The sequence below is a fragment of the Lolium perenne genome, chromosome 4 (genome assembly GCF_019359855.2).
Source record: "Lolium perenne isolate Kyuss_39 chromosome 4, Kyuss_2.0, whole genome shotgun sequence".
Lineage (NCBI taxonomy): Eukaryota > Viridiplantae > Streptophyta > Magnoliopsida > Poales > Poaceae > Lolium > Lolium perenne.
In genome coordinates this window covers 39511725-39526834 of record NC_067247.2, presented here as the reverse complement: position 1 = coordinate 39526834, position 15110 = coordinate 39511725, and the positions used below count along the sequence as shown (strand labels likewise).

Sequence of the window (15110 nt, the reverse complement as noted above, 5' to 3'; positions counted from 1 at the left end):
TTTATTTTTCATTTTCATTTATGTTTTTTTATTACATATGCGGTGCGTCCGCGCGTTGGGCGCACCGTGCGACCCAAACGGACACGCGGACGCGGGCCGCTGTCCGGGTGTCCGCTTGGCCACCCAAACGGCCCAAAACGGACGACCCAGCGCATCCGTTTGGATCAACCGGTTGGAGATGCCTCTGCATCGGTTGATGCATACAGCTTTTTATTAATAAAGTAAATATTTGGAATGGTCCTTGTATTTTAAGACCATGTTCTGTCCTACAGACTCAACAGCCCAGAAGGCCGAAAAGCAAACGTGCTTTGCATCGCTCGCCCCATCCCTTCGTGTGGAGGTACCAAAGGAGAGGCCCTAGGAGTAGGGATGGCACCCACAAGGTATGGGTACGCCCGTACCCATCACCTTTAATTTTACCCGTCACCCGTACCCATACCCGTCAATGGGTACAAGTTTTTCCCATACCCGTCACCCGGCAGGGTAAATGGGTAACCGCGGGTAAAAATACTCGCTCTTACAACACTCAAATTCTTCAAAAAAATACGATAGGAGGTGAAGCGATCCTAAATAGAGGTCTAATCCTCACTAATCTACCAACGATTATGAGATAGGAAAGCGTGAGATTTATCCTAGCAACATGAAGACATGATTAGGGAAAAATTAAGTAGTTTAAAATATTATAATGGCTCACTTGTTAATTTTAGATGGGTACATGGGTACGCGGGTATGGGTTCTATGATCCCATACCCGTACCCACTCTACCCGATGGGTATGATATTTTCCCATTTACAAACCCATGGGTAATATTTTGTCCCATACCCGTACCACTATTGGGTTTTTACCCGGCGGGTACGCGGGTCATGGGTACCCATTGCCATCCCTACCTAGGAGCGTGATTGAATTATCAGTCTGAATAGCTAAAATAGAAGAGGGCACGAGTTCATGAGTAGGCTCACATATGCGTTGGAGATTTACATTGAAAATTAAAATAGAGCTAGAAAAGAGGGTGTAAAATATGGATAGAAAAGAAATCGATCTGGGAAAAAAGCAAGGTAAACTGCAAATGAATGAAAAAGTGAAGAGCTCATTAGGTAAGTAAACTGCAAATGAGTTAAAATATTATAGATGCCAAAAAGTAAAGAGCTCATTAGTGCTTTGAGCTAATCAAGAGATCAGTCGGTTGTGATGTGCGTGGGGTGAGAGAGGCTCTTTGTGCGTGGGGTGAGAGAGGCTCAAACTCTCGACCTCAGGATCACTCGCTTGTAGCTATGAGACCTACGCGCTAGCCAACTGCGCCACCACCCCATTGTGAATAAATGAGTACAGTTAAAATGCAGTTCAATCGTTCCTAACAATTTGCAATGAGGCTCAGTGTGTAATCAAATATTCGTAGATGCAGGAAAATTCAGAAGAACGACGCTGAGTGACAGGCAAGCCAACCGGCCACCATTGTTTCCAACAACTGTAAGTTTGCTTTGCATCGGTGTCTGGTAGACTGGTACGCACGGCATATACTTGCTGCCATGCTTGTCTCTCCTCGTATATATTCTCAGGCTTTCTTCAGGTCTCCAGATTCAGTCCGAAAAAACGGTAAGGTTCGGCGACGGACTGTCTTCTCCGTATCCATCTTTCTGGAAGAACAGAGAAATCTCGTCTTCTCTGTATCCATCTCCGGGCGCTGAAAGACGTCCCTCTTGATCCGACGACGACAAATTGGTCATGATCATTCAGCCATAATTAAGTGTTCATCGACCATGTCGACCGATCTTCTCCACGAATCATTGTGAGCTTAATTAAGCAAACGCGTGATAGTGCTACGCGAAACAAAAGATACAATACCAAGCACACCCAGCGGGTAAGTGCGGCGCCCGTGGAAAAGTTAGAATAGATAGATACTGCATGTACATATCAAGTTGTCCAGATTTTATTTTTAACATCTACCAGGTCGGCAGTTAGGTTAACTAGGTTGCCAAGAATCGGTTCATACCTACAGAATCGACTAGATATAATGTTTGTACAGCCGCGAATAGATGAGAAAGCGCGATGATGTCATGTTAGGCGTGGATAAAGGCATGCTTCTTTTTTCTTTTGAACAACACATGATCAAGTGTGTTAGCAGAAACAGAGTGTAAGGGTAACGCATTTCATGGCAACGCTTAGCACCACCAGCGGCCAATTTTACACAATTACGGAGAATCACAACTTATAGATACAGCCTCCCAAATCTCCCGCCGCCGGCGCCGGCAGCGCTGCCGGGGCAAAGATCTCGGGGCGTGGCGGCGGCGGGGGCCTTCCCTCGTGACGTGTCGGGAACGGCGGCCAAGGAGTCTCTCACGCGGCGGTGGCCCTTCCGCCTCCCGGGGTGGCGGCGGTCCTCCCGGGGACGATCCAACTGCGGGCTGCGGCCTCCCCGCCTCCCATCGGCGGCATGCCGGCGGTGGTGGCTGGTGGAGGCGGACAGCGCCTTTTCCTCCGCCTCTTGCCGGTGAGGGGCGATGATCTTGGGCTTCTCCCGCGGTACGAGGACGCCCGGGGCAACAGCCTTGGGTTCGACGGTGGAGGTGACCCTCTTCTTCGCCGGAGAGGATCGGCCTGCGGTTGGTGGTGGTGAAACTTTTGATCTATCACCGCGTTCCGGCGGCGAGATGGAGGAACTTGGAAGCCGGCGATGGTGTCGCCGGTGGAGGGTTGGAGTGGCCAGTCCAGGATGGTCGCCGACGTGGGGGTTCGACCTGAATAAAGGCGGCGGTCCTAGGGCCTCTCTTGCGTGAAGAGGAGGAACTACCGGAGGCCTGGACTCGTGATTTGGCCGAAGTGTTGAGTTCCGAAAGGCTCCGCCGACGAATGTAACAGTGCTTTTGCCTGGAGTTTGCTGGATCGGAGGTATTCGATCGTGCGCACCCATGTTTTTATTCCGACCGATTGGTTCTGGAGGGAGCAGCGCGAAGCTCTTTTTATGTGTTGACATCAAGTGACTATGGATCCATGATGAAAGTTGGAAGAAGAGAATTTCATGAAGATCGGAGGGGAGGACCAGCTAAGGGAGGTTCGAGTCTCTGCGCTGTTGAGGGACTTGCTTGGTGTTCCGGGCTTCACAGCAGCGGTATAAAAGTGGGGGCGACAATACAGGTGAAGTGCAGAGTCCTACCTTTCAGGGTGAAAACCCAAGGTCTGACCTTAATTGGTTGTGCCTGGCAATGACCTTGGTGGAGGCATTGTTTTGAGAGCGGGGACTATCTTCAGGGTGAAAACCTAAGATCTTTGATCGGGCGACGATGGTGTTTGAGCACTGTTCCCTTCTTGGAGCCGTCGTTTTTGGAGAGTCTGTAATTCAGGTGTTGTCTTGGCGGTGGATGTATTGTTGTTGTTAGGCCCGAGATACTGTACCGGGACTTTTATTTCTTAGTTTTCTTTTCTTGTTTTTTGGTTGTGTGCATCTGTAGTGCCATTAGGGTGGTGCGTTGTTGCAGAGGCTGGGTGTAATTGGTATCTTTTTGATATTAATATATTCTCTTTATCAAAAAAGATAGTGGAACACAGTACTCTCCCGGCATCTGCAGAAAACGCAAGCTATTACAAATTTTGGCCAAACGGCCACTATACTTTTTTAAAGAATATGATGAGGGAGTAGCAGTACCATCCTCTCCATGAGTTGTAGAAAAAATCTATAGGGTCACTAATTCTTCTGAGCTTAAGGTCTCTTTAGACTGGACGATAGAAATTTTGGAGGATTTGAATCCTAATCAAGAGATCAGTTAGTTGACCGGGTTTTTAGTCATAAGACCCACTCCTTTGTTATGGTTATAGAATTTTCAGACTATTAAATTTATGAATATTTCGATTCTGACAAAGTGGTGTTATCTCTTCCTTGTTAGAAACACCGGCGTGCTTGCCAGAAATCTTCATTCCATTAGTGTGTCGGCTATGACCACTTGGGTGGCAAATTCGCTAACTCGCTAGGTGTGCGGCCTCACGGCTAGTGCATGTGTTGGAGAGGTTCAGATGTTGGAGCCACGAGCAGATGTTGCTGCGCTGCTAAGTAGCTAGGGATGGCACCCACAGGGTATGGGTACGGGTAGAGCCATCCCATACCTGTACCCGTCACATTCAACCTTACCCATCACCCGTACCCATACCCGTCAACGGGTACATGTTTTTCCCATATCCGTCACCCGACAGGGTAAATGGGTACCCGCGGGTAAAAATACCCACGCTTACAACACATCAAATCGATCAAAAAAAAAATGACATGAGGTGTTGCAATCCTAAATAGGGGACTAATCCTTACTAACCTAACAGCAATTGTGAGACCGGTAAACGTGAGGTTCAACATAGCTATGTGAAGGCGTGATTAGGGGAAATGTTAAGTACTTTAGAATATTACACTGGTTACTTATCAAATTTAGGTGGGTACATGGGTACGTGGGTATGGGTTCTGTGATCCCATACCCGTACCCTCCGTACCCGATGGGTATGATATTTTCCCATTTACAAACCCATGGGTAATAATCAGGAAATTCTCTTCTTAATCGATGAGATAAGCAAAAAAGAATTCCCTAGTTTTCAAAAGAAAAGACACTTGGAACAGCCGAGGGCAGAATAAAATTCAGAAGGTGGCCAGAAAAAAAAGACAGGATTCAGCTGAATGAAGATGACTGACGATGATGGCGCGTGCGAATATTTGGAACGGTCCTTGTATATATTTTTATTGAGGGGAAAAGAGCCCACGCGGTCCTTGTATATCAAGACCTGTCCCACAGATTCAGCAGCCCAGAAGGCCAAAAAAGCAAATGCGCATCCCTCACCCCCTTCCTCCGTGCAGGTGGCAAAAGAGAAGCAGTAGATAAATCTCCTCGAACGGCGCCGAAAGAAGGCCGGCCTGTCCTCTGTATGTGTTTTCCTTCCAACGACTTGATCGTGATGATTCGGTCATGGTGATCTCGTCACAATCGTGCATAATTTTGAGCTAGGCTAGCCTAAGCATATGTACTCACTTAGCTAATCTACATATGCCATTGCAAAATAGGATTCCGGTGCGTGCGTGCACGCACGCAGGCAGGCGTGATTCGCCGATTCGTTATCGCTTATCGAATTGGCCGCCTACGGTAAGTAGCTCGTTCTAGAATGCCAGAGATCGGATGCTAGAGGATTATTGAGTAGAGATTCAACTGTTTTCTGGTCCTGCGGATGTCATGTTTTACTGGTGTGTTTCATGGATTAGAAAGCGTGGCACCAGGAGACGTCGTGTTCGGCGCGTGTACCTATTTTTTCTCCTTCTTTTCAAGTGAAATGACATTTCCTTTTCTAAGTGGGTTTTGAGTGTATGTTAATAGTACAAGCGAATTTAACCTTGTGCCTAAGTGTTTTAGGTATTATTCATCAAAAGTTTTGGGGGAAAGTCAGGGCATGTGCTATCGGAGATAACTTACGAGTTGTGGAAGGAAGTCGTCTGAGGCTACCAGCTACGGAATACACGATGTACCTAGGTTGGGCCCCTCGCTCTGGAGGTAAAGACCTTCTCCTGCTATCAGAGACCGGCAGGCGATTGAATCTCGGCCTCCTGTTTCCTGCCGGCGCCGCCACTGATCGCCTCGTCTCTGTGGCCTTTGGGCCAAGGAGGCGTAGTGGATATCGGCCCTCGTTGGTGGGAGGGCTCCGTCCCCTATTTTGAGGGATTCGTTCTTCGTTTTTAGGGTCAAGGTTTGTAGGGGCGGCGCTCAGGTGGTGGTTGCGGCATCTCATGCAATAAGGTCTTCCCTGTTTCAACCCCATCTCAACGGCAACGTCGAGAGGCTTGTGGGAGTGGTGTAGTCTTCGAGGATTTCGTCTAGATGTGGGGATCTTCGGATCGTCAAGGAGCTTCATCGGCAGTTCTTCCTTCTTCGTCTATAGGACGAATATGGTCTTTTTGACCCGTTCGGTTCCGTCCGCAACCAACAGCGTCAGGCTAACTCAGGAAGAAGCGGCAGCGGCGTCGCGCCGTGGACACGGTCTGGAGGTTGAAGATGAAGGGATTCTCAATGATCTCGTTGTAATTTTCATTTTTCTTGGAGTGCTTTGTACTATTCATTGTTTCTTTTAATGCAAGAGTCCTATTCGCCAAAAAAAGACCTTCTCCTGCTTTTGCTATTATTGATTGTATATCAATTACAAAAGAGTCATCGACTTAGGCTAGAGTTTATTTCTAAGCCGAGTCGATTGCTACTGTATTGACTCTTCTGAATTTGTCGTCCTATGCCGCCTTATATACTAGGCTGGAATCAATGTGGAAAATTTGGTATGCCGTTCTAAGAATCAAGGAGGACTAGGCATCGAGATTCTGGAATTTAAAAAGAAATAGCTGCTTCACAAATGTGTGTTCAAATTACTCACAGAAGAGGGAGTTTGGCAACAATTGTTGCATAACAAATACTTGAAAAATAAAACACTAGCACAAGTGAAGAAAAAACTAACTGATTCATCTTTCTGGAAAGGCTTCATGCGACTTTAAAATGATTTTTCAGGAGGAGCTTTTTCAAAGTTGGGGACGGTACTAATGTTCGTTTTTTGGAAGACATTTGGTTAGGAGATTCTCCCATAGGGCAACAATATCTGTCATTATACAACATAGTTCAACGGCAAAAAATGTTTTGTTGGCAAATGTTATAGCCCAAACTCCTCTGAATATTGGTTTCAAAAGGGCGTTAAACGATCATAAGTGGAACGAATGGATACTGACAAGGTATTAACTTGTCAATGCCTACGGGTTGTAGACTAGGGTTTAGCTGGAAGTAGAGGGCAAGTAGATTTCGAAGGTTTCAGCCGAAAAGTACTCGACGATTATGAAAACTAGGGTTTGAGAGACAATGATTCGATGCTTTCTTTGTCCCTCGACTCCCCCTTATATAGGAGGCAGAGCCGAGGGATTCGTATTGTACAAGTTACAGAGTCCGGGAGGGTTTCTAACTCATCCCGCAAGATTACAAATAATGCTTCCTATTACAACTCTAGCTTTCCTTAATAATATCTTGGGCTTCCGAATCTTCTAATTCTTCGGGTAGTGGGCCTTCAGTAAACCCCGGGTACTATCTTCGGCAGGCCAATTGGGGATGCCTATGTCAGTAGCCCCCGAGATTTTGCTTGAATCGTAGAGTCAGGGAAAATCTCGACTGTTTATTTTTACTCAACAACTTAAAATTTTTCTATATTTCTTCACATAAATTTCTATATTGTACAGGGATAATGGTAGTTGGGGCTAGTTCATCTGACGGATCAGGTACTAGTTAACTGCTCTAGTGGCAATCCGCAAAAACCTACTTCAAGATCACGTCCCTGGACATGATCTCGGGATACTGGTGTAAACTTCGACAGGTGCCGCTTAAGGTCTTACCATTCTGTCGAGTCCCAGTCATATTTATCGGGTACCTAACGCGTCCGTTAGGATCGTATCTGTTGATACGGATAAAAGTAGCAAACCGACGTCAGATACGGCACCACGCCTCACAGAACGGATCTGGGGTCTTACCTTCGCAAAGTTTTGCGGCATTCAGAAATTGATCGCAACTTTGGCGTTCTGAGAATATATTGTCGAGTGCTTATTCGGCTGTTGGAATGGCACATTTTATTGAGTCAAAGATGACTTATATTGCTCTCCCGATGGGAGTATATGCAGAGTTATTTATAACTCGAAATATACTCTTTTGCTCTTCTATCTTTTTTCTTTTCATTCATTCTTTCTTTTTTATAATTTCATCGGGCACGCGAACAGCGTTTCCGATGGGAGTAGCCCCCGAGGCTACAGCCAAGGACTTGTGCTTGGGTGTAGGCTCCACGTCTTATGCCGCTATATTTTCTTTCTCTCCCGAAGTTTTATAATTTCTCGGGTGCGCGAACAGCGCTCCCGATGGGAGTAGCCCCCGAGGCTATGAGCAAATATGTATATTTGATCATAGGCTCTCGCCATTTCTATTTTGTCTTTCTTGATCTTTTCATTTTTCAAAAATAGCCCCTAAGCATTTGATCAAAAACTTGTATTTGATCAAAGGCTCGCCAATATTTTCCATGTCGCCTTTTTTTTATGAGACTGTTGAGGCGAATTTTTTCCTGCAAAGGTGACGTTATTGCTGACGATAGCCACGATTTCAAGTCCGAAAATCGCGAGAAGTTTTCTCCCGCTGCCTTGCGGGCCCAAAGTAACCATTATCTTGACACGTCGTGCAGGTGGGGGACACACGTCCTCCGCTTTTCCTGGCGCACGTACCGTAACTTCTCCAGTGTTAAAATACTTTTTTACCCCTGTTTCCACGTGGTTATCATCTGCTGCACACATTTTTCATCCAACGGTCCGCCGCTTCATCGCACCTCTATATAAGATCCCCTTCTTCTTCCTCGAGCACTTTCGCTCGCGCCGTTCCCCTGCTTTCATCTGCAAAACTTCCTCCTGCGCCCCACAACTCCCTGAGCTCATCCTCTCCAAGCTGCATTCCCGCGCCATTGTTGATGCCACCTCGTCGGTTGATCAGACACAGCACGCCGGAGTCGTCAATGGCTGCCGTAGATCTGGGAAGCGCGGAGTGGAAAAGGTCCAAAATTTCCACCCATGACATCAATCTCCTGAAGAAGCTGGGGATCAGCAAGAAGCCGAAGGCGCTGTGCTTCCCTAGTGAAGAAAGCTACCCAACCCCTCCAATGGGGTATCGGGTAAGTTTCGTCGACCATCTCATCCGCGGTCTTTCCGCCCCCATTCATCCTTTCCTCCACGGACTGCTTTTTGTTTATGGTCTGCAACTTCACCACCTCACGCCCAATTCTATCCTCCATATCTCCATTTTCATCACCCTCTGCGAGGCCTTCCTTGGCGTCCAGCCTAACTGGGCGCTATGGAAGCGCATTTTCTTTTGTCTCCGTAATGGCTCTCCCAATGTCGCCTATAATATAGGCGGCGTTGTTATTTCTGTTCGCCCCACGGTCGACTACTTCGACGTCAAACTCCCTGACTCAGTTCAAGGGTGGCGCAAGAAGTGGTTGTACATTCAGGAAGAAAACCATGGATGTGCTGAAGACAACATCCCTCCCTTCGATGGTGCCGAGAAAATCCTTCGTCGCCGCTCCTGGGATGCAGAGGCTACCGAAGAAGAAAAAATATCGACAGAGGCCTTGATGACTCGCATCCATGAGTTGCAAAATACTTGCGGCAAGGAGCTGTCAGGTATTCAGATCACAGCGTATTTTCTTAGAACCAGGGTGCAGCCTCTTCAAGCTCGTAAATACCCTCTCTGGAAGTACGCTGGTGACAAGGACGTAGATCGGTTGTCGGCGGATTTAGAGGTCAAGGACTTAGAGAAGCTTGTCCGAAAAATCTCCTCCCTCAGCAAAAAAGATCCTGTCCCTTCTTCTTGTCGTGTAAAACCGTACAGCGCCACCAATGCGCTTCCCAAGGTAAACTTTGTCGATTGATTTGTTATTGCCTTGCTGATGACCCACAAGTATAGGGGATCGCAGCAGTCTTCGAGGGAAGTAAAACCCAAATTTATTGATTCGACACAAGGGGAGGTAAAGAATACTTATAAGCCTTAACAACTGAGTTGTCAATTCAGCTGCACCTGGAAAAGCACTAGTAACAGGGGTGATGTGAAAGTAGCAGTAATATGAGAGCAGTAATAACAGTAACACAGCAGCCGTAATAGCAATATGAGAGCAATGGCACCAGAAAATAGTTGATACTACTTCCAATGACATATAGAACGAGTATATAATGATGAGAGATGGACCGGGGTTCCCAGCGATCTACACTAGTGGTAACTCTCCAATAACAAGTGACAAGTGTTGGGTGAACAAATTAAAGTTAGGCAATTGATAGGATTGATAAAGCATTAAGAAAGAACATCAATTCATTAATCATGTAGGCATGTTTTCCATATATAGGCGTACGTGCTTGCAATGAGAAACTTGCACAACATCTTTTGTCCTACCAGCCGGTGGCAGCCGGGCCTCAAGGGAATCTACTGGATATTAAGGTACTCCTTTTAATAGAGTACCGGAGCAAAGCATTAACACTCCGTGAAAACATGTGTCCCTCACATCACCGCCATCCCCTCCGATTGTCCCGATTCTTGTCACTTCGGGGCCTTTGGTTCCGGACAGCGACATGTGCATACAACGTGTAGATACAATCTAAGCAATAAGTATAGAGCTCAAATCTAAGATCATGCCACTCGGGCCCTAGTGACAAGCATTAAGCATAACAAGATTGCAGCAACAATAACTTCACAAACTTTATAGATAGACTAATCATAATGTATCATCCATCGGATCCCAACAAACACAACACCGATTACATCAGATGAATCTCAATCATGTAAGGCAGCTCATGAGATCATTGTATTGAAGTACATGGAGGAGAGAATACCGACTAGCTACTGCTAGAACCCGTAGTCCATGGGGGAACTACTCACGGAGCATGATGGAGGCGATGGCGTCGATGGAGATGGCTTCCGGGGGCACTTCCCCGTCCTGGCAGGGTGCCGGAACAGAGACTTCTATCCGCCGAATTGGAGTTTCGCGATGGCGGCGGCGCCCCTGGAGTCTTTCTGGAGTTTCGTCAATTGGTACTGCGTTTTTAGGTCGAAAGGGGTTATATAGGCGAAGAGGCGGCGCAGGAGGGGCAACAGGGTGCCCTCCCCATAGGCCGGCGCGGCCAGGGGCTGGCCCGCGCGGCCCTGGCGTGTGGTGGCCCCCTGGCCCGCCTCCGACTCTCCTTCGGTGTTCTGGAGCCTCCCGGGAAAAATAAGATCTTTGGCGTTGATTTCGTCCAATTCCGAGAATATTGCCCGAACAGCCTTTCTGGAACCAAAAACAGCAGAAAACAGGAACTGGCACTATGGCATCTTGTTAATAGGTTAGTTCCGAAAAACGCATAAAAACATTATAAAGTGCAAGCAAAACATGTAAGTATTGTCATAAAACAAGCATGGAACATCAGAAATTATGGATACGTTGGAGACGTATCACTTGCTATCTTTTTTTGTAACTCCTTTCTTGACACCTTGCCCTGTTTTTTATATAGAACCATCCAAATCTTGTCTCGCTTCCTCCCCTTCCTGAAGGTGGATAAGTCGAGGAAAGGGCCGTTGTCACCGACGACAACCAAGATGCCCCCTCTTTTGTGAATGAACCCGTAGATTCTCAAAAATCTGCGGGATCTTCTGAAGGCACTGCATCGGCACAGTCTCCTCCTCCTGCTGTTTCTCCAAAGAACAAAAGGAAAAGGGACGATGTCGAAGATTCCGGCACCTCCAAAGCCGAAGAAGTTGCTCCTTCACGCCAGAAGGCAGCTTACGATCCATACCTTGAGTCCCTCATCAGCTCGTAAGTCACCTTTTATTTCCCTTTATTTTTGTACTCGAAGTTTTTTGTCTATCTTGCTTTTTATGATGCCGACATTTAATCGCAGTGATGACGAGGAAGAAGTACCAGCTGTTGATGTGGCTGCTCGAACGAGTACGTCACATACTCTAGTTGTTTCGGAGACGCCAGTCGAAGGAGAGGAATCCTCGCCTCCTCAACAAAACGTCGGCGCTCCTACTCCCCCTTCAAGCCCTCTTGTCCCTTCACCAAAAAGGACAAGGGTTGAAACAATCCCGGAGCCTACCCTCCAATTGGGTAGCTCCTCTAGCCCTCTCTTGGATGATGTAAGCTTTTCAATTTTCTTGCCACTGTCTATATTTCTTCTGTTTGCTTCTTTATGCCATCATATTTTTCCCATACCGACATTTTCTTTCTTTGTCTTTCTTTGACAGCCTATGATCAAAGAGCTTGTTCGCATCGGTGCCCAATTCATTGGGTACCGTGAGTATGCCAGCAAGACTGAAGGTAATAATTCTTTGCTAGCCCTTGTTTATAACTTCTTGCTCCTGTTTTGTCGCAATTTTGACGATTCTTAACTATTTTGGCAGAAAAACTTGCGGAGGCCAACAAGCTTGTCGACACACTTGCTCAGAAATTAGAGCAAAGTGAAGCGGCTCGCAAGAAGGCTGAACTTGATGCTAGCAAAGCTAAAGCGGAGGCTGATAAAGCCAAGGCAGAAGCTGCTGGTGTCAAAGATCTGCAGAAAAGACTTGATGATGCCGAAACTGCTTTGAACGAGCACAAAGCCGCCCAGGCCACTCGTGAAAAGGCGATCATCAAGCGCTTGAACACGCAGAATCAGCGCTTTTTCAGTAAGTTTGTCGATCCACTCTATTTTTTCTTAGACTTGCTTTTCTTTACTTACTGTCGACCAACATATATTTTCTGCGACAGGTAAAACAAACCAAGAATTCGAGCTTGAAGATCCTGACAACGATCCTCTTCTTGACGCGCTCTCTATTCTTGAGTTTCATGGAACCGAAGCTCGCGAAGGCATTGGACATGCTGATTCAGGACTGTTGCGGCTGTTCCCCTACTTCTTCCTGAAGAAAGCGGAACCCAAGACTTTCCTTGCTCTTGCCAAGGACTTCAACCCACCAGAGGATCTTGGACTGAAGATGCGCCAGGAGAACATGAAGATTCTTTATCGAAAGCTCTTGTTGCCTTGGTCGCTGATAGCCAACAAACTATCGACTGGGCGAAAGTAGGCGACACAGAACAGATAGAGCAAACCAAATGGCGATCGCTGATCAAGGCGGCAAAGCCCAACACGAAGAAAATCCTGGCCTATCTCGGAATCAAGCCATCTTCAACTCCTAGCTCATCAAAGCCGGAGGTCTAGTTGAATGCCCCTTCTTTTTATTTTTTCTGTTTCTTTAGCTATTGTCGCCATATTTAGCTTTGGCGACAATTACCTTAGTAGTCCTTTTGAAGAACTCCCTCTGTAATATTCGTGTAAATTTCCTGAAGATCAATGGAATTCTGTCTTGCGCAATCATTTGATATTAAAATTTTCTTTTCCAGTTGATATTTGATAACTACTCCGCCAACCCTTGTTCTGCCGATACTTCGCCTGCTTCTTCATTCTCGAAGAAAACCCTTATCGAAGATTTTTCCAGTAAACATTTGTCGCAAGATTTGCAAGAACTTCGCCAACAACTCCAATCCATGAAGAAACAAACTCTTGCGATGATGGAACAATCTCGAAAAGCATCCGAGAGAGAGAAAATCGCTCTTCAACAAGCCAAAGAGGCCATAGCTGCCAAGGATGCTGCTGTGTCGGAAGCTGAGAAAGCCACTACTCGAGAAAATAGCATGCTTGAGCTAATGATTGAAGCTAGTGCGGATATGCTAGGTATGTTTTTCCAACCTCACACAGCTTCTTTCTTTTTTTACTGTGCCTCCCCTTAGATTTCTTGCTTTGTCGCTTAATAGGCTCGGTTCTCGACGCTGCCGCTGAAGACGAAAGAGTGAATGTCAGGACGAATCTCCTCGTCAATCTTTCTCTTAACCATGGCTGTCTTTTCTGGGCCACTCCTGAGCGAACCCAGCAAATTGTCAGGTTCCAAGATCGCGCTTGTCAGGTGCGCTAATTTCTCAATTTCTGCACGAGAACCTTAACCCTTGTTTACAAGACTTTATTTCCTCGAGATGAGGCTCCCGAAACTCTTCTTGGACTGATGGAGAAATTTAGAGATGCTCCTCGTATTCATAACTTTGTGCGAGCTCAATTGACTGCTGGCGCAAGGTTTGCCATGATTATGATACACATTTGCCATCCCAAGTTGGACCTGGCGAAGATTGTTGCTGATTGCTTGGCCAAGAAATCGCGGCGAAAAAATAACATTGACTCAATCAATGAGATGGTTACTCCTGTGGCTGAGGCGATGATGGATGAACTTCTTCGGATGGATTCAGAATTCTTCGTCAAGGGGACCTATGCTGAGCACAAAACAACCAGAGGTTTATCCATAGATAGTATATTAGGCCTGAACTGAGCTGTACTATATTGCGAGAAATTATGTCTATATCTTGTCGATCTCTTTGGTTCCGAAGAATTTGTTTATATTGTAAAGCAGCTTATATTGTTGGAGCCCCCGAGCCTCTGGCTGGAGTTTATACTGTTTTGCTATCTCAAAGATTCTTCTTCTTGTTGCAAGAAGATATATTTATTTTTCCATCGATGGGTTACGAACCCCCGAGTGTCTTGGTGGCGAAGTTCTATATTTTTGTTGCGAGGTTTTCAGACCAAAGCAGTAAAATTTTGACGAGTACACTATATTTATAATTATTAGCTTCCGATGTTCTATTTGGCGAGGTATTCTTGTACCAAGGCGAAATATTTCAGTAAGTCTAGTTTATCTATATTGTGCATATTTTGTAATTTGAAGGCGTTGAGCCCCCGAGCGTGTCGAAGAATAAGAAGTATATCTCCACTATCTTTATTATATTGCAGCACCGCGAGCCCGCCTCATTAAAAACCTTTCCGGCCCCACTCGGTGCCTCGAAAAGGAAAAGAGTGCGTCTGAAAACTCGCGGGCGTTTCAGTACATTGTATTTTTACAGAGGAGGACTATATTTCGACTCTAGGCGTAGAACCGCCTGAGCTGCGCCACGTTCCAGGGGTTTTTCTCGGGAACCCCTGTCTTCTTGTCCTTGATCCTGTATGCACCTCCTTCGATTACTTCTGTGACGATGTAAGAGCCTAGCCACGGCGATTCGAGCTTTTCAGTACTTTTTTGATTTAACCGTAAGACCAAATCTCCGACCTGGAAAGATCTTGGCCTTAACCGTCGACTGTGGTAGTTTTTGAGATCCTGCTGGTATTTGGTGACTCGTGAAAGTACTTCGTCTCGAGCTTCATCGAGTGCGTCTACGTCATCCTCCAAAGCTTTTCTTGAAGTTTCCTCGTCATACTCTGTGACTCTTGGAGAATCATGCTCTATCTCAATTGGCAGTACTGCCTCAGCTCTGTGGACGAGGAAGAACGGAGTTTCTTGTGTCGCCGTATTTGGTGTTGTTCGGATGCTCCATAAAACACTTGGCAATTCTTCTGGCCAGGTATGTCGAGCCTTTTCAAGCGGTCCTAGCAGGCGCTTTTTGATACCGTTGCAGATGATGCCATTGGCTTTCTCAACTTGGCCATTGGTTTTCGGGTGCCCAACTGACGCAAAGTGCAGTTTAATGCCTACTTCTGCGCAGTACTCCTTGAATTCCTTGGA

At 46.4% G+C, this 15110-nt stretch overlaps 1 non-coding gene across 1 annotated transcript; it reads right to left on the bottom strand.

The window, feature by feature from the left end:
• Window positions 1-1220: 1220 nt before the first annotated feature.
• On the bottom strand, window positions 1221-1308 carry TRNAM-CAU (transfer RNA methionine (anticodon CAU)). Its single transcript is given in 2 exon segments — window positions 1221-1256; window positions 1271-1308. It is a non-coding gene; the product is annotated as a tRNA-Met (tRNA).
• Window positions 1309-15110: the final 13802 nt, after the last annotated feature.